Source organism: Equus przewalskii, chromosome 17, assembly GCF_037783145.1.
Source record: "Equus przewalskii isolate Varuska chromosome 17, EquPr2, whole genome shotgun sequence".
In the NCBI taxonomy this organism is placed as follows: domain Eukaryota; kingdom Metazoa; phylum Chordata; class Mammalia; order Perissodactyla; family Equidae; genus Equus; species Equus przewalskii.
This window is the reverse complement of record NC_091847.1, coordinates 77409283-77437076: the sequence shown is the minus strand read 5'-3', so window position 1 is coordinate 77437076 and position 27794 is coordinate 77409283. Positions and strand designations below refer to the sequence as shown.

Sequence of the window (27794 nt, the reverse complement as noted above, 5' to 3'; positions counted from 1 at the left end):
GATATGGGCAATCAGTTTGGAGACACAGGGAAATATTTTAATAGGAAGACTGAGTTTGAGGAATCTAAATGAGGATAAACAGACTGGGCTTTTAAGTGGACTATTCTAAGGGGACACATAAGCTAATACTTAACGTTACTCTTATAACAAGTCCTAGGACATAAGTGGCAGATATTAGGTGAACAGAAAAGAATGACTGATGTGGTCTGGATCCTGCATCTGTGGTTGACCAGCTGTATAGCCTTGGACAGGATAAAGCCCTTAATTACTTCAAACTTCAGCTTCCTCATTTGTAACACTGGGGCAATAATATTTAGCTTATACTGTTGCTCTGATGATTAAAGATAACAATGAGATAGAAAACATACATTCAGAAAGCAGGCATTCGTGTCATTATGTATCACTCATTCAGTCACACAATGACACTTTACTGAGCATCTATTATGCACCAAGTACACCTGGGCTGTGGGTCCCACTCCCCCATCAAGGGGAAGAGAAGCAAAGCCAGATCCGACCAAGATGGAGCCAAAACCCCCAACTAGACTGCAATTTTCTTTTTGCATGTTCAGGCCTGTCAACCCTGGAAATCAGGTTAGTCCTGAGAACGTTTCTAGTCTTCTTCGTTAGAGGGTAGCAAAATCTCTGAGGACAATCCTAACAGAGTGCTTTGTTTGGTGTCAGAGGCAGTTCTGCACAATGGTTAGGCACACACCATGCAGCCTGACAGCTTGGGCTCAACTTTCAGCTCTGGTGCTCACTAGCTGAGTCAGGACCTGTAAAATGGGCATCACAACAGTGCCTCTTCATAGAGTTGACGTGAGGCCTAAATGAATGAGTGTGTGTTAACGTAGCTAAGACAGGGCCTGGCACATGCTCAGGGCCACAGAAATATTAACTATCCTTATTTAAATCTCCACTAATCACTTCCACCTAAGATGCTCCTATTTCCATCACAAACATGGACTTGTTCCTTGTAACTGTTTCTGCACTGGGAGTTGCTTAGAAGAACCACGGTGGGAAGAAGCTCAAACTATGGGCACTAAAAAGGTAAGCAAATTATAGGCACCCAGAAAAATGCCAGTACCCGTGCTGGCGCCACTTTACACAGGGTCTGGCTTCCCCACAGCCCCGCCATTCCCTTCCGTCTTGAGACTGAGAAAAACAACCACGAGTTTAGAATGAAAATACTCATTCCAAATCCTTTGAGCCAATTCCCCTTCTGGAAAACCATCCTAAGGCAAATTAGCATCCTAAGAAAAATTCAAGGATATATGTGCAAAATCCTTGTAACGGGAATTAAAGCTGAAGCTTCCATGAGGCTCCGTGAGGCAGATACCACGGTTGCTGCCTTCCAAGGGAGGTGTGAGTCCAAATGCAAAACTGTGTAAGGATTTAGCTGAAAACTGGTTCTACATCTCTTTTAAATTCCTGACTCACACTGGAGACATACAAAGGCTGAGACAGAGTGGGGAGAAGGACAGTTTTGGGAGAGAATGTCTTGGGAGGAAATTGTGCTGTGGGTCCCCCTTACCCACCAAAGGGGGAGGTGATGCTTCCCCTTCACTTCAAGCCCCAGGAGGGGCATTCAATGGGACCACATAAAAAGTCTGGGATGTGCCCCCCTGCAGTTCAGATCACAAGGCGCTGGCTCCCGACTCACGTTTGAGAAAGCACTGCAGAGCAACAGCAGTGTAGAGGGTTTAGTCTAGGAAGCAGTGCAGCGGATTAAACGCCTGTGTGTCTCAGGAGCCAGATGCAAAAGTCCTAGCAGAACTGTCTGCCTGAGGCCACATAGAAGGGATGTTCTGCAAGACCCCCTGGGTAGCAGGGATAGAACCCCAACAGAGAAAGTCTGTGTGGAGTGGACTGCTGGAAAACCAAGGGCCCCAGGGAGAGCTGCCAGCCCCAGGGGAGTGGCTACGGCCCCCAGAGAGAACACCTGAGGAGTCAGCTGTCAACTGCCAGCCCATCCTGAAAGCAGCAGGTAAGTCAGAGTTTCCCCACCCCATCCCCCTGACCTCTCATTCCTTCCCCTGGCCGGATCAGAAACAGCAGCGATGGAGGAGAGGAGGAGGGGAGCGGGAAGATCCCCGCCACAGTGTATGGGGGAGGGGGTGCGTCTGACCTTTAAGTGAAGGTTAGAGTGTGGCTTCTTATTTCCGACTGGATGTTTTAACTTCTGAGTGGCCCAAGTCTTTCATTCAGGATCAGGGGAATAACTTCCCTCCCTGAATAAATTTTTAAAAGTCAAAATTTTGAGAGACAAAAATGTAGTTATCCTCTAATTTTCTCCTACGATCTCTATGTCTTCCATGAATCATTTACACGTTCTTTTTTTTATAATAGAGAAAAATTGGAATAATATAAATATCAACTCATAGGGAAATAACTATGTGGAAGGACTCTAGCTTATGCTTTAAAGTACACACATATTAAGTATCAACTTAAAATGGAGAATATCAAATGATGTATGTAGTATGATTAGGATCATATTACATCTGTATAGTTACATAATGCACATAATCCTATGTGTATATGGATATGTGTATGTGTGTGTGTGTATATATATATACATACAGACTAGAAGGAAACACAGCACAAGTTAACAATAGTCATCTCTGGGTAATAGGAAGGAGAAATTTTTACTTTCTACTACATACTCCTCTGTATTTTTCCAGTTGTCGATAATGATGATGAACTCCTTTCAGGGTCCACTCTCTAATGTTACTTGACGCAAGCGTTTTTGCTGGATTCCACACCCAGAAAATCTTGAATGAGTCTCTGTGGGGCTTGCCACTGTATTCAATCCCTTCTCCCCTTCGGGTGTGACCTTTCTTCACCATCCCTTCCTTTAAATCCTCTCGTCACTTTTACCCACTTCACACCCCGTCTCCTTGACCTCAGAATATCTTCATTCTCCTTGTTTCTCTTCCTCTCAGTGAACTTCTGCCATGAATTTTACATTCAAATATCCATGGGTATATGTACTATCCTTCAGATAACATAAGCTGGTAGCCAAAATAAAATACAGCAATTCTATAATACACACATTTTTATAATATACACATAAGTGGAGAAAGAGCAGCCATCTTGGAGAAGGAACCCAACCCTGCTGAACACACTCAACGCCATCCGCCCTGGAGAGATCGTGTGGGTTTCACTCCATAGGAAGACTAGTGGGAATGGTTCTTCCCCAAATGGGCCCCCAATCCTTCACACACAGGGGTCAGAAATCTAATCCAATCGGCATCACTATCTCTGTTTTGTCCTGCTTCCTTGCCTCCCTTCTTCACACCTGTACCCCAGTCACAGCTGGGGATGGGCAAGGGCACTGCTTAGCCACTGGCACCCAGAAGCCAGTGATGCCCACGGTCATGCGACCTAGCCCAGGCCACTTCTAGACAGGTCCTCTCCCTTGTTCAATGATTGCGAACTGTGTAGCACAAACCCTTAATTCCTGGACATGTGGCTCATATTACCACATTAAATTTTTTTAATGCCCTGCAGAAAAATAACTCCTTAAAATTTTTTCAATGTAGCATTTTTCACACTTTTTTTGACCGTACACAATGGTTAAAAAACAAACGAACGAAAACAATCGCAGTTTACGCCACTCCTGTTCTGGGGAATCCTGCTGGGGAAGTGCCACCCTGGTCTCCAATGGAAGATGACTGCCAAGGAACCGGGTGGCTTGGGAGGCCATGCCTTTCCTTTCAGCACTTCCTTCTGACATAAATCTTGCTGCTTTGCCCATTAATAGGAAACAGCAGAAACTGCCTGCTATTGTCCAAAGAGCCTCTCCCCACCCGTGTTAGCCAAAAATGAAGGAAAAATAAGCCCAAGAGCGATGGATGCGTCAAAGTCGGAGGACTTTCAGAAGCGAAGTGATAGCTTGGAGAGTTTCTCTGGACTTTATTACTTGGCACCCCAATGCTTTATCATTTTGAGGGTGATTTCTCCACTACGTCTCTGGTGGATGCCTCCGTTTACCTTGTTGAAGTCTGAAGTTGCTTTGCCTTAAATGAACCCTGTGACTGGTGGAAAGCTACCACCACGGGTAGGAAGAGCGACTTGTGTGACGGAAAGGAAAATGAATATCTAACCTGGTAAATTCAGGCACAGGGATCTCCCTGTTCCTTAAAGTTGCTGGAAGTGCTGACTCCCTAACTCCTTTCCTGTTAGCAAGTTCCCAAGAAGTCATCTGCAAGGCAGAGCGCCTGCGGCAGCAGGAAAAACCTTCAGAGCTACTAACACAGCGGCACGTCTGCAATAAGCCTCAGGTTCCTGACAGGTCCATTTCCCTCCGCCAAACAGACAATTTCCCACAGGGATTCCACCCAGTGACCTGGGGTCCGGCAGGAATTGACATCCCACAAGGGATGTCATCACACAGACCCATAACCTAAGTCCTTCTGAGGACGCAGGAGGCTTCATTCCTCCTGATCAGCCGAGCCTGGACTCTCTGACGCGAGAAGTTTGCTGTTGCTTTGTTTGATGTGTGTTTGTTTTCTGGAGGGGAGGCATAATTTCACTATATAGTGCTTAAAACTTTGTTCCCCTACCTTTGTGATATTTATTTCATCCAATTTATGTTTCCCAAATTCTAATCTCTTAAAATGTTGGCTTTGGGGCTGGCCCCATGGCCGAGTGGTTAAGGTCTCGCACTCCGCTGCAGGCGGCCCAGTGCTTTGTTGGTTCGAATCCTGGGCGCGGACGTGGCACTGCTCATCAAACCACGCTGAGGCAGCATCACACATGCCACAACTAGAAGGACCCACAACGAAGAATACACAACTATGCACCGGGGGGCTTTGGGGAGAAAAAGGAAAAATAAAATCTTAAAAAAAAAAAAATATTGGCTTTACCTCCATGTTCCCACTTTTGAAACAAGCGGGGACAGTCCAGAGCACTAAGCATTATCAGATGAACGCTCACATCCGGGGAGAGTCGGAAACCCGCCGAAGATCAGCCGGAACCCATTTCATACACGCGTGGAAAGTGTTTCCTTTTATAATCTATATTTCATTGGAGAGCCATGTGACTGAGAGTGGCAAGAAGTTTGTGGTTAAAACACAGTAAATGGGCAACGGAATACTGCGACAGGAGGGGGGAAAAGATGTTATATTAGAAAAAAACACAAAAGGCATAAATAATACCTTGAGGAGGTCACTCAACGTGAGCTATCAAGTCCCACAGAGCTATTAAAATCACCCATTACTATGGATCCAAATTTACCAACTGTCGTCCTCCCTTCCTCCCAGGTGTGCTCTAGATAAGTGATGGGGAGCCCACGCTGTCCTTCTTGGGCTGCTCTGGTCAATTCAGAGGTTCGATAGTTTTCCTAATGGAAAGAAATCAAATTCATACAAAAAGTTCACTGTCTACCTGGCAGAGGGCCTAAGACCAGGATGTGATATAACACATTTATTCAATTGCTTTCTTTTTCAACACACATTGGAGCTCTCCAAAATTGTTTTGCCTCCATTCCAAACTCTGTTGGCAGAGCTCTTCCTTAGGTCCTCTGAGGGAGTAAAAGAATCCACTGTTGGAGTCTTCTCCAAGGCAACAGACAATGCGAGTGAGAAGATCCAAATGGGAACAATCTAATATGGATGTCAGGTGGGAATTGACCTTAAGGTGAAGGGAGCCTCTGAGAAGACGACCAGGCAAAGCATCCCTGAGGCTGCAGAACCAAAAGGCTCCAAGCCTCAAAATTGCATACGCCCAAATTGCATAGTTTGGCAAACCAATTTAAAACACACCATGAGAGGCAAAGGGAAAGAGATGGGGTAAGCGAACACACTTAGAATACGGTACAGATGGGAGGAAGGACCACACTCCTATCTCCTCTCCCTCCCTCTCTCTCCCTCTCTCTCTCTCTGCCACATCAGCTTTCCCCACCAATGGTGTGATTATAAGGACCAAAGATGAGGATGGAGCAAGGAGGTCCACAGACAGAAGGTACCCTGGGCTAATACACACTTACTCTGGCAGAGAGGCATGGGGCAAGTTCTCCTGGTCATAGCTGTAGCTGCTGAGCAGCTCTGGGGTTTATGTTCATTTCTCGGGCAGAGGACATGTGGGACCAGAACAGGTATCACCAGTGGGTGAGCAATTTACAGATGACTTAGCTGTCAGCCCAGAGGTGGCATGATCAAGACTTGATCTCTTCATCCCTTTCTATCTAAAAGTAACATTCTTGTCTTTTCTCACATGTTTCATTTATTCTCTCTTTCTTTAGCATGTTTTATAGACTGCTAACTTACTATCCTTATGTAACACATCTTATGAATTCTGCCAGTCTCACAAGCTATTCTTTACTCGTTATCTATCTTTAACATCCTAGGAGCTTCACCAGTATCTCATAAGCTGCCAGCTTGCTTTCTATGTGTGCTCAACACTCCTCGTGAGCTTCATCCTTCCCATTCTCTTTCTTGTCTTCTACAGCAGAATCGAATATGCAGAGTCAAATATAGAATGCACAAGCAGCACAGCAAATGCATGGCACATGTGGGCCTTCTCTGCCTTTCCATCGAGCCCACAGAGCACTTCACGACAGGCAGTGAAACATTCAGCATGGTCTTCAGCCTTTCTCATAGAGTCTACAAACTTTGACTCCTTCCAAAAGAGCATGAATAATTATTATATAATTAATATATTATAATATTATAATTATAATATAATAATAATAATTATAATTATTAAGTATTTTGGGTACTAGTCTTGGGGGCTTGATCTGAAACAGGGAAGACTGACTATCCTATGAAATCCCTGGGTCCATCGACTGTTTCAACTCCATTTTGGGGTCATTTAGTTGAGCATGTGCAAAAGACAACCCTTGACCTAATTCCCCTCAGAAAAGTCCCTTGGCATAGATCCCTATGTGGATAGAAAAGGAGCCTGGGCTGTCACCCACGGAGACAAGGCAGAGAATTCACAGTGTAGAATCTGGCTAACCTAAGGCTCGGTGACACACTCGGCAGTCCTTACACCGGGATGCCAGGAACACAGTCATTCCATTGCTGCTTCTGTGAGATGGAGACTCAGCTCAAGCAGCCGCTGCCACCTAACCTCATGGATACGGCCACCTGCACAAGAAGGGCAGGAAAATGTACAAGGAGAAAGAAAGGTCAGGAGGACCTCTGTCCTATTTCAAAAGCATCCTCTAGGGGGCTGGCCCCGTGGCCGAGTGGTTAAGTTCTCGCGCTCCGCTGCAGGCGGACCAGTGTTTCGTCAGTTCGAATCCTGGGCGCGGACATGGCACTGCTCATCAAACCACGCTGAGGCAGCTTCCCACATACCACAACTAGAAGGACCCACAACGAAGAATGTACAACTATGTGCCGAGGGGCTTTGGGGAGAAAAAGGAAAAAAATAAAATCTTTAAAAAAAAAACAAAAGCATCCTCTAAAGTGTAGCTTTCTCCAGGACGGCACAGAGGGTGAGTCACACCTAGTCTCTGAAGTCTTCTGAAGAACCCCACCTCGTTAACATTTACAGCTGTATGATCCTGTGCATGTTACTTAACCTCTCTGAACCTCAGCTTCTTCATTTATAAATTGATAATTATCATAACGTCCATCTGCAAGAGTTGTGGTGAGAATTAAATGAGATGATTTGCATAAAGGGCATAGCACGCGATACCCCAGCACAGGCCATTGCATGGTTGTTGCCCTCAGTGTCATTATAATTGTTGTTGCTACTATTATTAGCAAGGCCAGCCTTAGAGTGAGAATTATATTATGTCAGGAGTAGTGTTCCCAAAGTACTGGATAATACCCCAAATTCCTTCAATGAAATAAAGCCTTTTATTTCAGAATTGGTGAAGCACCCTAAAATGAGACTATCTCCTTGGTGTTGTGACATGTTGATTTAAATTCACACAAAGATTTAAATGTCTTTGGTAAATTCCTTTTCTGGCAGAGGTTTTGAAAAGAATGGGATAAGGAATAGAGGAAACCCTAAAAGGAATGTGTCAGAGAGAGAAGACTGGACATTTTCAACCAGGTGCCCAGGCTTTGAAATCAGACAGAATGGGATTTGATTCCAAACCACGTTACTGTCAGTGTAATGCTTTGTCACCTGTCAGACTCAACATCCTCGTTCATCAAATGGGGCTAGTCATGGCACCTTCCTCCCAGGGCTCTTGTAAGGGTTCAGAGAGATACGGCACCTAAAGTGACTGGCTGACGGAGTAGATTCTCATTAAGTGTCCATTTCCCTTCCTGCACATTGACTGTGCTGCCTGGAACCGACTCCTGTTTGTTCTCACCAGACTCTCCCTCCTGGCTAGTGCCGGCTTTCCTACAGACCACGAACAGAAAGATCTAGAGGTTTTTAAGATTGAGTTTCTGTGTGAAAGAAATAGCAAATAGAAACTGTATGTCGATGATGCAATTTAGCTGAGAAAACCTAGGTGCTAACCCCCTGCTACGCTGCTGGGAAATAGCTAGACTTTCTCTCCCCCCGGATGAAACTCCGGGCTGGAAGTCTTTATCCGTCCAACCCACCCCAGGCGGATTGGATCTCCCCGGACTGTGGAGTTAACCAAAGGCCAGGCTGGGTGGCAGAGGGAGCTGGCAGTTCCATCTGCTCCATAGTCTGGAGTGCTCCCGGGCCTTTGAGTCGATCTCAAGAACCTGGGCTCACCTGAGGCACTGGCGTTTCAGCGGGCCCTCCAGATCCTTGGGCCATCCCTGGGCCGGGAGGGGGAAGGAGGCAGGAGCTATCCGGGCTCACGAACAGCTAAGGTGTCTGGATCTACCACTCTCACCACTGGATGTGCTCCTGCTCAGACTCTGGGAAAGACGGAATGGTGCCCCACAGGTTTTGTGAATTGAGCCTTTTCTAGTAGCTCAAATTTAAAAAGAGAGGATGAGTTACGCAGCCTGAGAATTCCAAGATCGGGGGTAGAGACTGGGGACAAGTTAGCAGATGCATCTGGTCAACAAGGTCTCTTTATTGAATAGTGAATATTATGACCATTTTGCATGGTGCTCACTGTCTGCCTGGCAGTCTTCTAAGAGCTAACTTCACTTAACCCTAGTCTTTTCCTCATTTTACAGTTGAGGAAACAGAGGAGCAGAGAGGTTGAGTAACTTGCCAAAGGTTGCACAGCCACTAAATAGTAAAGGCAGGATCCAAAGACAGACCCGCTGGTGCTAGAGTCTATGTGCTCAACCACCGTGCTAAACTGCAATGACAGCAAGTGTTTTTCGAGCCCTGTGTTCCAGGCACCACACTAAACACCTGTTTTACAGGGAGTGTCTCGTTTAAGCCTCACAGTGGCCCCAGATGGTAGCGCATTAATCCCCATTTCACAGATGAGTTAAGTGAAGTCTGAAGACATTGAATGATTTTTCCAGGGTCCCGGAAGTCTACTTTGTCCAGATCTACACAGAGGAAAGCCACTGAGCTGAAAGGATCCCTTTGCCATCCCAGACCACACAGCAAAACTCTTGGGTTGTTGCTAATGGGTAGACATGGGACAGTTTTTGCAACATCTCCTTCAAGGGCTCTTCATTTTGTTGTTTATGGATATCAGGGCATATTTACACACAAAGAGTCTATTTGAGGACACAGAGTTTTCATGTGAGGCTTTTTTTTACTGTTCAGTAAAAATTCTGTCTGTTCATGCTGCATCAACCGTGGTTTTATTTGTGTTACTTCTAGCCAGATGGGAAAGACATTAGCTAATGTGGTCTGTGCTTATGTCACAGAGGGAGGGAACTCCATTATGCCTCAGAGCAACCACAGCCCTTTCTGCTGCCTCTGATCATCCGAAACCCATCCCAACGGGTGAGTCCTGTCTATAGTAAATGGATCCAGTTTCCTTACTGCTTAAAAAGACAAAGCAACTCTTAGACTTCCATACTTTCAACGAGGATTTTTCCCTTGTTTCTTTTTGCAGCTGGCATGTGGCTGCGGTCACTCCTTGGGCGTGCCTAGCTCCTGCGGTGGTTTCCTCAAGACTGGTGAGTTGATGGTATTTCTGGTTTGGGGTTTGAAGTAGGGACTTTTAGGGGAGGAAACAATGAAGCAGTGTGTGATTTCTTCTTAAGTCACGTGCACAATTTACACTGACTCTGAGAAGAGCGAAGTTAAATGTAAAGAGGTCAGCCAGGCCTGACTGACGTGGGAGTCGGAGGTAAGTCCCACCAGGAAACCTGGTTTGCAGAAGACACAGCTGCACCTGAGTGATGACAAAGGGCAACTTCCTTCTGAAAAGTGAAGAGGGAGGGTGTTTGGGATGGGGTGGATTTTCTTGGGGCTTTCCCACAGGATCCAGGGAATATGCTAGCTCATCTCCCGCAGATCCCTGCTGCTTCCCTCTCGTGACTCCAGATGGAGCTGGGCCTGGGCCTCATTGCTCAGACGTCCAGCCCAGGCCTGGCAAGCAGCAGGTCAGACACAGCTAACACCTCGGCCTGTGGCAGCCCTTGTTCACGTGTTCAACGGCCCTTGGACAGAGCTGGAGTATTAGCGGCAGAAATGCCACGGGAAATCGGTCTGCCCCAAAGCACAAGAGAAAAAGCAGGAACGAGAAACGGTGTCCGCATTTGCGAGCTCTTCTGCTTCCGCTTTCTCTCCCCAGGGCTTCTCCCTTCTCTCCCTTTTGTTGACCATCTTCTCTGTGCTTCCTGTCCTGGGGTAAGGCCGCCTTGTCTTCCTTGTCTCTGTGCAAGTCGAGTAGGAGATGGCGTATCTGAGGCTAGGTGCTCTGGGGACCGCAGAAGTAGATCTGACAGAGCCTGCCCTCAAGGGTACATGACTCACTGGCGAGACGTGGTGAACACAAGGGTACACGTGGACAATCAGGGCCCCACCAGTCCAGCTGACCTCTGTGAGACCCTGAAAGGCACCCCTTCCTCTCGGCTGGCTTTTGGCCTGGAGAAAGGAGCATGGGCTGGATTTCAGCCCCTACTTAACCCCGAGGCCAGACATTCTTCAGTAGAACACAAAATGGATGTGGGACACGAGGGACAACCCTGGGGACGATGATAAAAATGTTCAGTCCCATGTAACCCACTGCAAATAGGCACGGTGCAGAAACTGGCTAACAGCCCGTCAGGGGAGGGAGGGATCGATGCAGGTTAGTTCCATAGGGAGGCTTTGGACTGGTGGGGCAAGCCGGGGAAGATCATCGTTCTGGGTGGGGGAGGGCATTCCAAAAGGAGACACGGGACACGCAGAGACTGGGCAGTGGGGAGAAACAGCAGTCCCCACGCGTCTTCAAGCCCTTCTTTCTCCCTTTTGCTCTTAAGCGCCTTTTAAAATTTAAAATATTTCCTCAGATTGCTCAGCTCCCTTAATCCATCTTGTTTCCGCAGCTCCCCTGAATAAAGGACAGGCAGACACTCTGTTTGCATGAGGAAGTCTGTTCTCATTCTGTCAGTGCTAACCCTCCTCCATGGTAAATAAGTCACTCCGGTCTCCATAGTTACTAACCTCTATCCTGACATAAGCTCCAGACACACAGTAGAATAAAGATCCTTCAGACTGCACAAACATCGCATTTTGTGAGCCTCTGAAGTGACTTGGCCTCGGCCCTCAGCAGGGTCAGCTCAGTTCCCAGGGCCTAATTTTTCATGATTATTCTCTTACTCTTTCATCTCTGTGTGTTCCTGGTATTAAGGGAAATGCTGAAGTGTGAGAGACATCGACCCCGATGTACTCATGATCAGTGGATAAACAGAAATAAGACTGACACCGATACGTCGATGACTCACTTATCTGCCTGAATAATATTTTTTCAAATGGAATTTTATTTTCAGACCTCAGCTCTATTAGCGAACTGACAGATGAAAACGTAGCAGGCTGTCAGAACATCTACATGTTTATTCCTTTCCTAATCCAATACAAATAAAGTAACGGTTACGGAAACAAAGAAGATTGTCCAATGTCTTTTTCCGTACAGGAATGTTTTCTACAATGTGCCTGAAGGACTATGCTCAGATCTCCCCTGGAACAGCATCCGAGACAGAGTTCATGACTTTGAGGGGCCACCCCTTCCATTGTTGGAAAGCTCTTAATGGTTTTTTTAAAATCTTCCTTATATTGCATTTAAGGCCTTCTGGTTCACTGACATCCATCAGTCCAAGGTTTGCCTTCCACAAGAGCACGGAATGTGGAAGGCTTCAGGTTTCAGTTACTTAAGGTGATGGAAAGAGCACTAAACACAAGTGAGGAGACCTGCGTTCTAGCCCCAGTGTCTCCTTTCACCTGCCCTGCTGTGTTGAGCAAAGTGAAGTTAACCTCTTGGAGCCTCAGTTTGCTCGTTTATGAAATGAGAGCAACATATGCCGTTCTACCTCACAAGGCTAGTATAAGAATCAGTTAAATAATAAAAATGAAAGAGCTGTGAAAATTGTGAGGTGCTATATATCACGTAAGGTGTTGCTACTACTGACATGCAAGCCCTCCAAATATTGGAAGACACCTGGCATTCCCTTGGTGTTTGCCGGCATGACCATTTCTGGATTTCTTTTCCATGCCAATTGTCCTCATCCAGAAGCTTCCCATTTGTCACTGTCTCTTTTAAGCTTGGTGCTCAGAATAACAACCCAGATACGCTAAAAACCGGCAAAGGAGAAGGATGCGATGTTGCTCTGCTTCCCAGGCTGAACACAGTACAACACTCGGATTACGGTGCCTCAGATTGCGTTGGTGCTTCTAACAGCCTCTTCAGACCTCGCTACACATTCAGTTAAGTTCACCGAACACCTTTGTTTCTTTCACATGAACTGCTGTCAAACCAGCGCTACCCTTTCCTGAGTTTATTTAATGTCACAGTTAACATCAATGAATAGTCTTATATTAATGTCCGTTGAATTTACCTCTGTTGAATTCCATCCTTCTGGTATCAGCTCATTGTCAAGGACTAGAATGCTATTCCATCATCCTTCAGCTACTTCAGCTGACCTTTGTGTCTTGAATGAGGGTTTCTGCTGCAGTGTGCGACAGGAAGACTTCTGAGAAGTCCCCAAATGTTCAGTAAACAAAAACACTTGGAGAAAGATCTATGTACCACAGAAGGAAATCTCCCTAACCAAGGTCTCGTAACTAGCATTCCTGTGGTGAGAAGAGATTGTTTAAATAAGATTTTATTGTTAAGATGATTGATCTGGTAAGTATTTTTAGCATTAAAAGACATTTCCATTTCTAGAGAGTTTAAGGATTGCAGTTCCAAAGTTTGAAAACATTTTTCTATGTTCTGAGCATTGAACATGGATTTTTTTTTAATTAAAATACTTTTTCAATAAAACAACATCTACAGATTCACACTTTCCATCGTGTGAAACGGGAGCGATGAGATTTTTTCCAGAGGAGAAGCCGATAACTGAGTCTGAAAGTGTGGATGGAGGATGCTGAAGGGACATCAAAGATGCTCCTTCATCTGTGGCCTCTCCAAAGGGAATTAGAGGAGGCCAGGCAGAGGGACAAGGTGCCCTCACCTCCAACAGGCAAGGATTAGGCGGGAGTCCTTTGGTTGCAAGTGACACAAACCCATTGCCACGTGGCTTAAGCGAAAAAGATAATTTATTAGTATACGTAGACTGAAATATCAGAAGTTCTTTTCAGCAATTCCACTCCTGGGTATACCTCAGACATGGATGAAGATGTCAACGGCGGCACTGTTTATGGAGCAGGGAGCATGAGTGAACCTAGGAGGCCTAGCCATAGTCAGGTCGATGAGTTACAGACAGTAAGGCGGTTAGACCTTAAAAACATAGTATTGGGTTTTAAAAAAAAAAAAGGGAAGAAACAGTGAAATCTATAATACAATGCCATTAATTTATAGTAAAAACACATATACACAAATCCTGCCCGTACATGTTCTTTGATATGTGTGGACCTTTGAAAACTGTATAAATACATTTAAGCAGGTGCCTGTAATAGGAGGGGAATGGGAGAAGGGATAGAGGATGAAGGGAACAATAATTTTTAACATGGGGGGCATCTGTACAGACCGATAGTGACGTATGCCAAGAATTTAGGGATATGATTAACTCAACTCCAGGTACCAAGGGTCCGGAATTTTAAAAGATTTGTTTTCATCAAACAGTGTAATCAGGAATCAGATGGTCTCTGTCTGTCAACTCTCTGCTCTCTAGATTGGCTTCATTCTCAGCAAGCTCTCTTCACATGGAGGGAAAGAAGCTCCTGGCAGCCACACGTTCGTCTGGTGGTTACAGTTCATGATCTCCGGAGGAGAAAGACTTCCAACATTCCCACCCCTCTCTGGACAGCGACTCTGCTTGGCTCCATTTGGGTCACGTACCCACCTCTGGACCCATCACTGTCACCTGGAAACAGGTAATCCTAACTGGGCAGGCTACTCATGCACCCACTCTTGTGATGGGGGAGGCAAAGCCCTTCGCTTCACAGCCCCACTGGTGGAGACCACCGCCCACCACAGCAAAGTGTCTCCAGCACAATTCTGGGACCCAAAGAAGTCCCAAGCAGTCCAAATTCAGAGATAGCTTTACTCTGACAAAAACATGCGTGTTAGTTGGGCTGGACTCTGTAGGGTACAATCAGGAAATAGCCTTATTTCATTTTTTTCCCATTCTTGTGCTTCAAACCTGCTGTGTCAGATTTCCTTTTCCTGACTCTGGACAGTATCCTGAGCAAACTGCGTAACTTTTCCAGTTGCTTTTTACTTTTAGAACAGTCTTATTTCAAGGTATTATATGGGTTCAGTCTTCTCAAATATACAGACTTGATACTTTCCTCTTCTTTCAATCTTCCTCCCCTACGTTCTAGGATAGGTCTTAATAGGTCCCAGTAACCTACAGCAGGGAAGTGGGGCACACTTCTTCTTCCAGCCACACCCCAATCTTGTTTGTCGTTCCTCTCCAGTTGAAGGGTGGAGGAAAAAGGAGAAGGAAAAAGCAATTTACACTATTTCATTATTTAGCTGGTGCTATTTTATTTGGCCATTGGTGTCCTCTGTGAGACAGATGTTCAAATGCTGGCTGACTCTCTCCTATGGGAACTTACGTGTGTTCTTTAGGAAAACCCTCAGCCCCCACTGGGGATCTCCAGCACCTTCCTCTCCCCTCAAGTGGATGATGTATTCTCCTGTTGACCACTCATGATTCTCCCTTAGCTCTTGCTCAGATAGTAATCCCACACGGACAGGATTTGTGGGAGGGTCTTTTCAAGATGGTTATGTCTCCCATGCTGTCCACTTTATTTCTCATAAAAGACAATCCTTACCCTGCTTACTACGGAATTGTAGCTTACTTCCTCTACAACCTCCTCTCTTCTCTTTGCTATGAGGGGTGGCTTCAGCCAGCCTCATGTCTAGGCAAGGAGCAGACTCCATACCCGGTGCTCACAAACTCCAGAGAACAGAGGTCAAATTCCCCAAGACCACACAAAAACATGTATATGTGTGTTCCTAGCAGCATCACTGATAAAAGTGGAAACAAGTCAAATGTCCATCAACAGATGAATGGATAAACAGAATGTGCTACAGACATACAATGGACGATTATTCAGCCATCAATAGGAGTGAAGTTCTGATACATGCTACAACATGGATGAACCTTGAGTACATTATGCTAACTAGAAGAAGCAAGACACAAAAGGCCACATGTTGTATGAATCCATTTAAATGAAATGTTCATAACAGGCAAATCCACAGAGATGGAAAGCAGGTTAGTGATTGCCAGGGGCTGGGAGAAGGAGAGATGGGGTGTCACTGCTAATAAGTACAAGTTTCTTTGGGGGGTGGTAAAAAGTGTTCTAAAATTTGATAGTTGTGATGGTTACACAACTCTGTGAATACTCAGTTTTTAAACCATTGAAGTGTATACTTTAAAAGGGTGAATTTGATAGTATGTGAATTATATTTCAATAAAGTTGTTATTAAAAACAATTCTCCCAAGAACTCTCTTGTTGGAGTTGGGTGAGGGACCCCAGGTCATAGGAACAGTTTGGGGCTCCTCTTAGCAAGCCCTGGTGTTGGTCCAGCCCCTCTCCACAGAAGGTGGAGGTACACTGTGCTCCCATCTAGTCATTTTACACTGGGTCCTTTCCCAGGCTCTAAGAGGAATCAAGATGCATATAGCGTCCTTGCCAACCTTCACATGGGCTATTTGCTTTTCAAAATTTTCAGCAGACGTAGAAATCCCTGCCCACACAGCTACAGAAACCGTCACTGTCTGTTGAAAGACAAGGGACACTCCACTGCTTTGTGATCTCAGAGAGAGAGGAACGATATTCACTGAATCCCATCATTGAAGGTGCTGATGCAACCCTGGGAGCTCAGCCTCACGCAGCAAGTGGTTCCCTCACAGCATCGTGCAGCTGTTTGCACTGTTGATGATTCCACTCGTTGTGGGTACAGTTTGAGGAGGAATATGCTTTATTCAATCACAGTTTCACTGAGGGTCTACTATGGCTGGGCACTCAGGTGACAAGGGTGAACAACACAGGCAGGCTCCTTGCCCCCCCTGAGCTCACCTCACCTACCTCATCAGTTAGGAAGTATTACGACGATGCTGCCATGCTTCTGTCAGCGATTACCAGTGATCAAGACAAGATCATGATCTAGCAGATACTGGTGAGTTGTATTATACAATCAGAAAAAGCATCTGAGCTATTAAAAATGTAGTAACACATAAGCACACATACACACGCCGCACCGTGTAAGCACTAGAATTGAAATCCTTCAAGATTATGTGTTGCAAAACAGATATGCTTGTGGTCACACCCTTTTTTCTGACTACATATTAGTGCCATAACATTGTACCTAACACAATGAGAGGAAGAGAAAGGTTCCCCTTCCCAAAAGGTTACGCAGGATTCTTATGCAAAGATTAATAAATCCTTTGTTTTCTCAAAAGGCATGTCACAGTTCTGCTTTTATAGAAGTAGTCATACTTTGAGAGGTTTTTTTTCCAAAATTCTAATGGTTACGTTGATAGTTGGGAAGTTATGCATGTGTGGAGGAGAGGGTATCTGGGAAATCTCTACTTTCCTCTCAGTTTTGCTGTGAACCTAAACCTGCTCTTAAAAAATGTGTTGAAAAAATTCTAATAGTTACTGTGTTTCTATTAACCATCACATGGTTAAACTGTGTAATTGATGTCTAGTTTGCTTCTCCCCTAAAACAAGATACTTTCCAACCTTCTCCCATCCTCTAATTCCTCCAAATTTGCAGTGAATTGGACCAAACACTGTCCCCAGTCCGGACTCACCACCTCACTCTATCTAGAATGAATATTACACCTTTTCAAGAACAAACCGTCTTCCTACATCCCCAGGTCCCTTGTTCTCACAGCCAGCGACACCTCTCACTTCGGGACTGCTGGCCTCAAGTACTTGATGTATGTGTGTGTGTGTTCATATTCCTCACCTGTCAGAGGTTGAGTAGGGGAGGTAAATATGAATATGCCTGTTTAAACAAATGTCATCCAGACTTAGAACCAGAAGGAAGCCTGCGGAGCATCAAACCCAAGTCTCTCACTTTTCAGATGAAGAAACTCAGGCTTGGGGAGATTAAGTGACTTGCCTAGAGGCAGATGGTCAGTAATCAACAGTGCAGTAATCAACAGTGCAGTAGTCATCAGTGCAGCAGCCAATAGTACAGTAATCAACAGTGCAGCAGCCAACAGTGCAGTAGTCAACAGTGCTGTAATCAACAGTGCCATAATCAATAGTGCAATAATCAACAGTGCAGCAGTCAACAGTGCTGTAATCAACAGTGCCGTAATCAATAGTGCAATAATCAACAGTGCAGCAGCCAACAGTGCCGTAATCAATAGTGCAATAATCAACAGTGCAGCAGTCAACAGTGCTGTAATCAACAGTGCCGTAATCAATAGTGCAATAATCAACAGTGCAGCAGCCAACAGTGCAGCAGCCAACAGTGCAGCAGCCAACAGTGCAGTAGTCAACAGTGCAGCAGCCAACAGTGCAGCAGCCAACAGTGCAGTAGTCAACAGTGCAGCAGCCAACAGTGCAGCAGCCAACAATGCAGTAGTCAACAGTGCTGTAGTCAATAGTGCCATAATCAATAGTGCAGTAATCAACAGTGCAGCAGTCAACAGTGCCGTAATCAATAGTGCAATAATCAACAGTGCAGCAGTCAACAGTGCTGTAATCAACAGTGCCGTAATCAATAGTGCAATAATCAACAGTGCAGCAGTCAACAGTGCTGTAATCAACAGTGCCGTAATCAATAGTGCAATAATCAACAGTGCAGTAGTCAACAGTGCAGCAGTCAACATTGCAGCAGCCAACAGTGCAGCAGTCAACACTGCAGTAGTCAACAGTGCCGTAATCAGTAGTGCAATAATCAACAGTGCCATAGTCAATGGTGCAGTAGTCAACAGTGCAGTGATCGAAGGTGCCACAGCTGCAAGAGCGCTGGATCTTCAGACTCTGCGTCCAATGCACTTTTTTCCCCACTGCACTTTTTACTTCATCCTCCTAAAATTTCTGTGTCATTATTTCTTCATCTGTTGTTGTTGCTAGTGCCATGAAGTCGACTCTGACTCCTAGTGATCCTGTGTATAGCCTTGTGACTCCGTGTAGAGCAGAGTGGAAGGAACCCTGCCTGGTCTTTTTGTGCCATCCTCTCCCCTTCCGGCGCTCTATCAGACAATGCTTCCTGCTATCCACAGAGTTTTCGTGGCCAATTTTTTCAGAAGTGGGTGGCCAGCATATCTAGTCTGGAAACTCCGCTGAAACCTGTTCCCATGGGCGACACTGCTGGCACCTGAAACATCAGTGGCATAAGCACCACATCACAGTAACATGCAGCCAGCTCAGTCTGACAACTGACAGGCAGATGGTGTGGTTCCCTGACCAGGACACGGACCCAGGCCACAGCGGTGAGAGCGCTGAATCTTAACCACTAGACCCTCAGGGCTGGCTTTCTTCATCTGCAGCATACAAGTGATAACAGTTCTGCCTACCTCACAGGGCTGTTGTGAGAATTAATGAGATAACATATGTGAACGTGCTTTAAAACCCTCACAAATGTCAGATGCTGTTTAAAATGAAAATTATTTCAATCAAGAAAATAAATGCATACCATAAAAATGGATAATAAAATAACTCACAAATGAGAAATACTCTGCAGATGACTCCTAGCACTTATAATTACGTTTTCAATTAAATCTAAGTACCAAAAAGAACTGAAGGGAAAATAGGATTGTCTTCTGTGAGTGGAGCTAAAAGAAATCAGCAGGTGCCTAATGGAAATTTGGCAGCTACATGGGGCCTAATGGAAATTATGTGACTAAAAGCAGGGAATTGTAGCATGCCCTTTATCTCCCTCCCACTGTCACCTCCGTTTCACGACCCCCTCGTCAGTAATGGAGCTTTGAGGTTATTATCTTAATGGAGAGGACTGGATTTCCTTATTCAAGAAGGAAGTGGCCACATTCAACAGAAGTGAATCCAAGGAAAGAAAAATTCTCTGGGATGACATATAAACTATAGCCAAGTTTTGGAAAACTCTGGGGAAGCCAAAATGGGGATGGGGGAGAGAACAGAGGGGACACCATGCTTCCAGGAATGTTGAGCCTGCGTGCAAACACTAAGAATGAAAGATATGTAGGAAGAACCGACATCAAGCACCTGAGCACCATTCTGCGGCTTCATTAACTGAGGAGTGGTGGGACAACATGCATGACTGTAATGGGGCAAGACTGGTTATTCAGGGAGAGAAATAGTAGAGCAATGTCCTTAATTTGGGCGTCAAGAAGAGAAAGTCCCCAAGGCAAACTTGGTGTAGAGCCCCGCTCCCAAGCACACCTATGTCTACGCACAGTCCTGTATCACAGCTCCCTCCAGAGACACACACTCCAAAAATCCCTCCGAGCCCGCCACGTGTGTTGAGTCACCTCATGAGCAACACAGCAAATGTCTGACTCGCCCTTCCTTCTTCCCAGCTTCTTTCCACCACCAAGGAAGATCAGGTGGTGGCAGAACAGCTTAAAGGAGATGACAAAACCAGAGACTAAACACTTGCCTTGAAGGCCAGGCAGACGCTTGGGAAACAGGCACTGAGGAAAGGCCGGCCACGTGCGCAGGGCACGGCATCTGGAGAGGAAGATAATAGGTGGGCGGCGGGACAAGTGGAAGCAGCATAGCAATGGGAATCTCAGGGCGAGTAATGTTCAGAAATGCAGGCAGCGGGAAGGTCTGGCAGCTGGTAGGTGGAACCCTGCTTGGAGAATGGAGCTCAAGGGCAGAGAGGCAAGATCAAGGCAGAATCTCTGCTCCAGAAGCACTGAGGGGTTGACAAGAAAGTAAAGCAGAGACTAAGGATGCAGGAAAATAGGACGAAGACTCAGTCACTACGACAAAGATACAAGGCAGAAGTTTAGTCCAAGGAACAGGGCAAAATTCTCATTTCTGGAAATAAAGTACAAGATCTGTGCTAAGAGTGGTCCTGATGTTCAACAGCCGAACTCTGGCCTGCCTCGCTTTCCGTTCTCTTGAGTTGGAAGAGGTCCTCAAACCTGGATCAGGGCTGAGTGGAAACAAAATTTCAACCTTGCTAATGGGACCAGCTGCTCCTGTATACCTGTGCATATCTCTATTGGGGCACTTATTTACCTAACAAACGCTTATACAGCACTCGCTCCATTTCAGGCACACTCCTACACATTTCATAAGCATTAACTCCTACAACAACCCTGTGAGGTAGGTACAAAGACGCTCCCCATGTTACAAATAAGGAAACGAGAGAGAGTGAAGTTGAGTAACTTATCCAAGGTCATACAGACAGGAAGTGGCAGAGCAAGAATTTGAACCCAAGCACTTAGGCTCAAAGTCCACGTCTCTAACCATTACCGCACACCATTTTCCTACTTCTATCGTGATCCATCTGTGTTTCTCTTCTCCTCTAGAGACTAAGCTATGGTCCCTGCTATACAGAACTTGGGTCATCTTTGCATCTCTAATGCCTACCACAAGGTCTAGTATACAGTGGACCTTAATAAATGCCTGATGGATGGATGGATGAATAAATAAATAAGTGAATATGTGCCTAGCATATTAAACACACAAACACCAGCGACTGCAGAGTCCTTGACAGAGGGAGTAACAAGAGAACACTGGATTTGGTTACCGTCATCCGCAAGACTGTGCGACAGAAGGCAGCCAGGATGCAAGACAGGGAGTGGCTAGTGGAGCTGCGTGGGGGAGGGACGGGGATATGGCTCATAACAGGAGGTGTGGATCAGCTGCTTTAAAAAGCAGCTGAGGTCAGAGGAGGCTGGGACATAGGAAATGGTTATACAATAAACTGCTACTTGTAAATGCCCCACCTTTCACTTTCAATGTAGTATTTTAGAGGTTCTACCCCACACCTGAGAGAATATCTGGATTTGGTCAACCACGATTTGTGTGTAGAAATGACAGATCATTGTCAGTAGCCTTATAGGATCGTCACATAGCAACCTCTGGATAAGAGTAGGCTATAATAAGCCTGGCTTGAATTCAACCACCAAAAGGACAGAACGATGTTAAAAACAGAAGTGATTTGCCTAATAGCATAAAAGCCAGAAAGGTCACTTCTGAGAGAAGTGTTCATAAATGTCTGAGCATTCAGTGGGCCCGATTTTGCTTTTGTGCACAGATATAGGTACACACAGGAGTTAAGGTGGGCAGATGGCACATCCTCACACTTCTCACTCTCCTATAATTCCCTCTCCAACTATAACCATCAAGCTGGACGATGAGTCAGTAGGCAATTGGCCTCACCTGTAATTTCAAGAGAAGGAGAAAGTAAAAGTAGTTAATGTTTACTGAGCACTTACTTGGTGCTGGGTTTTATTCTAAGTGCTTCACCTGTGTTAACTTATTGAGACCTCGTGACAATCCCCATTTTACAGAGGTGAAGAAAGAGGCACAGCGAACTTAGGCAATTTGTCCAAGGTCACAAGTCAAATAATTGGTAGAGGCAGGGTTCAAACTCAAGGCAGTTTGCCTCCAGAGCCTGTGGTTAGAATCACAGCTCTGTGGGGATCATCCACTCTGAGAATGGTAAGGAATGGAATGACTAGAATGAAAACTGGCTTCTAGCCGCCACACCCAACTCACCTTTGTAGACCCATTTGGAGCTCATGACTGCACTACACCGTCCAGAATGCTTATCCTCTAGGTTTAACAGAGGTCAGGGAGTGTAAGGATCCCAAAGACTTCCACAGATGTACAGTGTGGTCTCAGGAGAGGGCCTTCTCTAATCAGCGACGGGGCGAAAACAGATCCAAGACGGCTGGCCCATGGCAAAGTGGTTAAGTTCAGCGCCCTCTGCTTCAGGGGCCCCGGGGTTCACAGGTTCAGATCCCAGGCGCAGACCTACGCCACTCATCAGCCATGCTATAGCAGTGACCCACGTACAAAATAGAGGAAGACTGGCACAGTTGTCAGCTCAGGCACAATCTTTCTCAAGCAAAAAAAAAGAGGAAGATTGGCAGCAGACGTTAGCTCAGGGGGAGTCTTCCTCACTAAAAAAAAAAAAAAAAAAAAGATCCAAGAAAAATTCAAGAGATGACAATGAGTTCTCCTCTGTCCTACTGGTTAGCACAAGCTACCATTTCTAGTGACTGCGTTTTCAAGCCACTACTACCCTCCCTGGTGTCCCCAACAGACTTTCTTCAGGCCAAACTTATTCTAATCAGAAGATGCCTCTACAGGACTGGGAAGCCTTTGGCATCAAATTTCCACCTTGGCAAGAAACCAGAGCGAGAAGGCTTTCCTCAGCCCGTGGGGGCCAAGCCCATCCAAAGCAAACAGTTCCCATAACTGTTTACGGTAGAACTAGCTTCTTCCTTTAAGCAGCGCAAACGTGGAAAATCACCCAGCCAGACGCTGCTTCTATTTTGGCACTTCTGAAATTCAGGGAGGGGGCCCTCCCAGCCAGAGATTCAGCCTTCCTCAAATGGGGAATGCACAAGTTGGGAAACACATGAATGTCCTATTGAGGCTATAAAGATTTAACTGTCCCCTAAAAGCATGTTTTTATCATAATTACTTCAGCAGCCACTATGTCTAATAGCTCCCCTTAAACAGCCCTTCCTGGACCAGCTTGCAAATTCTCCCTGCTTTTCTGTGATGTGACCCGCAGGAAATTCATAATCTGTCTGTGTTCCTCCGGCCTGGCACTGGCAAGACCAGGAAAAGAACCTTGGTTGAGTTGTTTCCCAGTCATTGGCTTCCACTGCTGAATTTTTCTAGTTATAAATAAAGACCATTATATTATTATTAAAGTACTTTAAGACAACCAGTAACATATGCTAAATTTTTAAAGAAAATGTTTGCGAATATTCACAGACCCAAGTCTGAAATTTGGTGGGCCAAAACGAGATATCTGGATGATATGAAGGTTAGTTGACAGCTTCATGAAACACCAGATAAGATTAAGTCTAAGGAATATGGCATAGGCTGGCATACAAATGATATGAATAAATCTACATGGATTTGAACTTTTCTCTTTTGTCTAGTTTCACAAGAGTCAGGCACCCATTATGCAAGCTTAATTGAGCATTTACTGTGTTAAATTTGGAAATGACTAGGCCAATTAAAATAATAGACGACATTAAATGTACTGGGAATAACAAAACAATGTTTAATTCTTTTTTTTTTTTTTTTGAGGAAGATTAGCCCTGAGCTAACTACTGCCAATCCTCCTCTTTTTGCTGAGGAAGACTGGCCCTGAGCCAACATCCATGCCCATCTTCCTCTACTTTATACGTGGGACGCCTACCACAGCATGGCGTTCCAAGCAGTGCCATGTCTGCACCCGGGATCCTAACCAGGAACCCCGGGCTGCCGAGAAGCCGAACGTGCGCACTTAACCGCTGTGCCACCAGGCCGGTCCCTAATTCTTATTTATATGGAATCTGTTCCAGAAATGGAAGAGACTCTCTACACAGTATGCAAAGAGAAAAATCACCCTCTTATATCCGCATGTTTCTACACCATTAAAAGGGAGAGGGTGGAGCAGCATCTTTAAGAAGGGCTTAGTGCATATGTTTAAAATAAAGTAGGTATCCAGGTACCTTTCAGGGGTTAATTCATATTTACTTAAGATTCTGACAACTAGTGATCCTGGACAGAGGCTGCTGGGATGGGAATGACCATGGGAACCTCTGGCTTTACCCTCCTCTGTGTGCAGCTAAGAAGGAGAAGACCCTTTAGCAACATCTGCTTCTCTGCCCTGCAGTGAAAGGCTGAGTGTGGATGTCAGCGCTGCTGTCAGGTTGGGTGATGTGCTGGCAGCCCCAGCAGCAGCTGCACGTGCCTCCAGAAAACTCCTTCTCCCCACAGATCAGCCTTTGTATTTCTAATCCCGGGAATCAGGGTACCCTGTGTGGAACTACCGCCTTGGCTGTGTCAGTCAGGGAAACAAACAGCACCAGCTCCAGGCCCCAGAGTTCTCAATGTGTTTATAATTCCAAAAAGTGGTAAAAACACAGAGATGTACAACTTTGTAAATATCTTTTAAATGAGGATTGCTTGAAATGTAAAAAAAAATGTGTTTTACTCAGCTGCTGCTGCTTCTTTTTTAAAATAAGGGCGATTAATTGTAAAGATCTTTGGCTATTTTTTAAAAAAGAGAATTTTTAGTTTTGAGCAGAGGCGGGAAGTGAAGGAATAATTTTATAATTAATGCTAGATTATTTACAATTAAAAACAGAATTTGGAAGCATACACAAAGAGTACTTAATATTCTAGTGACTATTACTAGAGTGTTCTTATTTTGTTTCATTAAAATGCCTAATACTCTTCTCCACTCACTATCATTTCATATTCTCATTTGCAGACACTATAATAATCATTCTATTAATCACATGATTTTTACAAGTTTTCAACACTGTGTATGATTTTTATTTTTTTAGTGATGTTGAACAGTAATTGCATATATGTATCGACTCCAGCTTTCTCTCTTAGACTAGGTTGAATACATCCACCACATCAAACTAAAGCCACAAATTTCAGTTTGTCAGTTGTGTTTGTTTCTATTTATTTATAAATGCTGCCTCCTCCCAGAAAGGATTTGAAGCTGTTGTTACAGTCAGTCAGTCACGCCAGTGCTTAGGAGTCCAAGAGTTGGTAGAAACCAGTATTTCTGGTTCCTTACGGCCTGTGGAACCTCACACATGCTGATTCACAGCAATCAGAGACCTGTGCAGACTGGCTCAGATCACTGCCGGGAGAACTCGCCATTCTAGCTGGCTTCATCAGCAAAAGTGGAGCCAGCCCAGGTGAACTCTGGAGAGGCTGTGTCTTTCCTATCCGTGTGGAATCGGTATCACCCAACCCCTCACTCTACCAGGAGAAAAACAGACCCAACTTCAGAGCAGTCGCTCAAAGACATTATGTCCTAGACTCTGCCTGTCAACTGTCACCACAGTCAACACCATCCCACTTCTGCCAAGTCACAGGATACACATCTGTGTTCTATCATCACACTTTCCCCTCATACAGACAGCTTTCCAAATCCAGTCTCCCCATTCACATATTTTTACCGTTCATTAGAAGCCAGAGATTTTCCAGGGAATCCCTGCTAAATGGCTGGATGGACAATCAATGTTTGGATAGCCCAGAGACACAATGTTCCTTCTGGACTATGAACTTGTCACCCCTCATTTAGCTCTGGACAGTTCTTATATAAGAACTTTCAGAGAGAGGAAAAAAATCTGATTCTGCAGACACTGGGGTTGATGATCCAAGTGGCAATTTTCTCTGTTGAGTAAGAATTAAATCAACACATTAATGAAAACATGACCCTCCAGTCCTGACATATTTTGAATTTTTGAAAATACACCAATGCTCACTAAAGGAATATGATAGGAAAGATACTTTGATTCATTCTTACATTTCCTCATGGTTTCCAATTAGAAGCTGCTCTTGACTTTCCCTCTTCAACTCTATCGCAAAGTTTTCTTAGTGCAGAATGGCCAGAGCACAGTTCCTCAACCATTTCCTGAAGCCCAGCAGGGCCTCCTCTCCAGGCTCTGCCTCAGAGTTCTCCAATCCTCCTTTTGCACCAGCCTTTCTTCCTAAGGTTCAGCAAGATTCCCGGTGGAAAGCAAGTCGGCAGTGGCAGCCTGCTCCTCATGTTGTCCAGGAATTTCGCTGTCAGCCTTCCCTTCCCTTCTCCTCTCTTTCAGCCACCAACTGCCCACAAACTCCTCTCCAGGGTGGTTTCACGGCTTCCAGGGGAAACTTTTCCTCTCAAAAGCCTCTTATGTCCTTCACCAAAGCAACTCTATATTCCAGACAGAGCACTACACCTCGCATGTCATGATACCAATCAGTGTTAAAGGAACGAAAGAATCCATGAATAAATGATTCTCCTCTGCAACGCTCCCTCTTAGCCTCAAACCCTGAAGACCCCTTCTTTAACTCTAAATGCCTCTGACTACTATCCATTAACTACAACAGCTTTCGTAGAAGAATTGTCAAATTGAAAGGGGGAAAGGCTCTTCAGGAATAAAGATGAAGTCAATGGCCTCCCTCTAAACCCTTACAGTCTTGGGACATTCCACTTTCAGTACTGATTTCAATAAATAAAAATAATTACCTAATTCTATTTCAACGATGTTTCCATTGTTTATTCTTTTACACAGAGTACCAAGGTTGGATGTTTTACTCTCACAGATGTCAGAGATTATATCTAATTACCCAATCTCTATAAGCACATAAACTTTTAAAAAATAATGTTATAGAAATACTGTCTATCTACATATCTTCAATTTAACCAAAGAAAAATAGCCTAAAAAAAAGGCAATAGGGTTTACAATGGTGCTGGAAAGACTCAATAAACAAATCACATATTCCCTCTGCCCCTTATTCCTGTTCAAAAGATCTCTGCTGTTCCCCACAGAACTGATTTGAGCTCAAATAGGAGCATGTATGCAAATAGGGTTTGGGAGGTAGAAAGCAATATAGAAATGAAAGATATTGTTGTTGCAATCTTATTATTGTTTCCGTAATCATCGGCTGGTTAATCCTCCTGAAGAAGACAAAAGCGAGTTTTGCCGTGTAAGTGTGTAACCATCGTCCCATCGCTTAGTCTATAACCACTCAAAACACCATTACAGAAAAAACTTGAGGTCCAAAGAGAAGCACAGAAGTCAGGAGGAGAAATCAGCACTCCAAGACAGAGAAAAATCAATGACTAAAGTGGCTGCACATGCTAAGCCCTTTAAGCGGACTCTTCTCTGCTATTTCCCATCACTATTCCAACATCCCCCTCTTCAGCGCCCAGCTCTATGTAGTTTCCATGGGTAGTATTCCCAAGCGTGAATAATACGGAAGACAAGCCCCTCCATTATCTCAACAAAGGGTTTACGTTAGCATGTGTGAAAAGACTCAGATAACCTCACCAAATGGTGCAATTTTTTAACACTTAATCCATTGTGAAATAATTTCCTCTAGCTATTGCATTATTTCCCTGACATTAAAGGGCAGAGTAGTCATCCTAACAGGAAAATTTGTGGTCTCCGTGTAATTTGTTTTGTATACTTAAGCATATTTTTAATAATTAATCTGGCTTCTGCCCCCGCCATTCTGCTGAAGCCTCTCTTAAAAGGCATCGGTCACCTTCTAATCACTAAATACCATTTCTTCTGTCCGCATCCTCCTTGAGCCCTCAATTGCAATCCCAAGTGTTGCTCAGCTTCTTCCTGAATTCCTCTCAGATGCCGTCAAGCTGCGTTCTCCAGCTTCTCTCACTGCTCGGGCCATGCCTTCAGTATCTCAACACGCTTCCTCTTCTTTCTCCTGCCCTTTAAGATCAAGTTTCCCCTAAAAGT

The 27794-nt window shown here is 44.9% G+C and overlaps 1 protein-coding gene and 1 long non-coding RNA gene across 2 annotated transcripts in view; one reads left to right on the top strand and one right to left on the bottom strand.

Moving 5' to 3' along the window:
- The window catches only part of CD28 (CD28 molecule), a 159067-nt gene that overhangs the window by 94158 nt on the left and 37115 nt on the right, over positions 1–27794 (bottom strand). The gene's annotated exons all lie outside the window — the stretch shown is intronic.
- On the top strand, positions 9681–15886 carry LOC103565097 (uncharacterized). Its single transcript, XR_548207.2, has 4 exons — positions 9681–9798; positions 9911–9974; positions 14115–14316; positions 15286–15886. It is a non-coding gene; the product is annotated as an uncharacterized lncRNA (long non-coding RNA).